The following is a 2,280-nucleotide window of genomic DNA, read 5'->3' as shown; positions in this document are numbered from 1 at the left end:
CCATGCATAATATCTCCATCATGGAAGGGACTAAAACAACCCAAACCCCAAACCAACAATCCTCCCCCTCCCGACATTGGTGGAGAGCTCCGCATCACCACTTCAACGCTTGAAGTCATCTCGAATCGAGACACAACTTGTTATACCCATAAGCATTCCATTAGCCTTGTATTTGCGTCAGTTACACATAATCAATCAGAGTTAATTGCATATGGTCCATACTCTCCCTGATTTAATTAGCTAAAACCATGTGTAACTGCACCGAGACAACGATCACTTGTTGACTCTGAAGAGGGATCGACCTCGTCTTCACCTCTTTCCTAGCAAGATTTACCTTCTCACCATCATCTAAAACTTGGAAACTTGTGTCTGCCGTCTCTGCTACACCCGCAAATGAGACCTGCCTCAGGTACCTGGATTCTTGTGCACACTGTTTCCCAATAACCTTTGAGGTCTGAGTTTTTCCTATCAGACGGAACATACTTCCACACTTTTCTCCTTTCATCAGGACCATGCAGCCACGTATACTTTCATAACTCCCCCTGCTGAAGAAACCCTGCAACCTTTAGAGTTTAACTGGCTCAGTGATATTAAATTTCTCATAAACTTTGGGACATACACCACATCACCCAAAGAGCGAACTACCCCATCAAACATTTTGACCTTCAACGTTCCAACACCCATGACACGACGCCTTGTTCCATCACCCCAAGTCACAAATCCCTGGACTTCTTGGAACATATCAAAATATTCTCTTTTGGAGCAAAAATGATTAGAGGAACCAGTATCCAATATCCGATCACGTTGAGAACAAGTGTATTTACCTTTGGAGACCGTGAGAAATTCTCCAAAATCATAAGAAGTCTGTGCTATACCAGTCATGAAGCAATCTGAGCCCTTATCATCCTTCTCTTTCAACAACAGACAATCTGGCCTTATGTGCCCCCACTCCTTGCACTTGTAGCATTGCTTGCCCTTTCCTTTGCCCCTGGATTTAGACCCGCTATGTTCTTTATATCCTTTGGCAGTTGACTTTCCCCTTTGATTCTGATCATGAGCAACAAAGACGGAACTCTGGGAATCATCGGCTTTCCTCCGCTTCTCGTGAGACAAGAGAGTTGATTCCACCTCCTCCATCTTCAATGTGTCCTTACCATACAAGATTGTAGTGATGATATTCTCATACGAATCGGGAAGCGAGGTAAGAAGTAGAAGGGCTTGATCTTTTTCCTCAATCTTTACATCAACTTTTGCTAGTTGATTAATCAATCCGCTGAACACGCTCATGTGCTCCATGAGACTCGCACCTTCTCCCATCTTGAGCTTGTAGAGATCTCACTTTAGATTCAACTTCGTCTGCAAGCCTTTCCCAAGATAAAGCTTCTCCAATTTTTCCCAAAGCTCCGATGCCGAATCTACATCATTAACATTATTAATAGAATTGAAATTTGTTTAGTCTTTGTGGTTTGAAGTCGACATTTGTTTAGTCCTTCTAGTTTTATTTTAATTTGAATAGTCTTTAAAGTCACGATTTTTTATCCAAATAGTCCCTCCGTCAATTTTCTCAATTAAATTGCTGACGTAGCCTTTAACTAAGAAAATGGTTGGAAGGATTATTTGGATGAAAAATGGGTAAAATATTATAGTCTTTGTGGTTTAAAGTCAACATCTGTATAGTCCTTATGGTTTTATTTTAATCTGAATAATCCTTAAAGTCACAATTTTTCATCCAAATATTCCTTATGGTTTTATTTTAATCTGAATAGTCCTTAAAGTCATGATTTTTCATCCAAATAGTCCTTATGGCCTTTAACTTAGAAAATTATCGGAATGACTATTTAGATGAAAAATCATGACTTTAATGACTATTCATATTAAAATAAACCATAAGGACTATTTTGATGAAAAATTGTGACTTTAAGGACTATTCCGATTAAAATAAAACCAGAAGGACTAAACAGATGTCAACTTCAAACCACAAGGACTAAACAAATTTCAATTCATGAAAAATCGTGACTTTAAGGACTATTCAGATTAAAATAAAACCATAAGGACTAAACAGATGTCGACTTCAAACCATAAGAACTATACAGTATTTTACCCATAGTTCTAAAAAACGCCGCCCAGGGCCGCCTAGGCGGCGCCTAGGCGCTGGGCGGCAGGGGACCGTTCCGATTTTGCACAAATCGTCGAAGCTGGGCGCCAGCTCAAAAAAACGGCCGCCTAGGCGAGCTAGGCGGCACCTGGGCGGGCTGGGCAGCCCAATTATGCTTTTTTTNT

Source organism: Fragaria vesca, linkage group LG5, assembly GCF_000184155.1.
Source record: "Fragaria vesca subsp. vesca linkage group LG5, FraVesHawaii_1.0, whole genome shotgun sequence".
In the NCBI taxonomy this organism is placed as follows: Eukaryota; Viridiplantae; Streptophyta; class Magnoliopsida; order Rosales; family Rosaceae; genus Fragaria; species Fragaria vesca.
The sequence above is the reverse complement of the archived record's forward strand: the minus strand, read 5'-3'. Positions refer to the sequence as shown.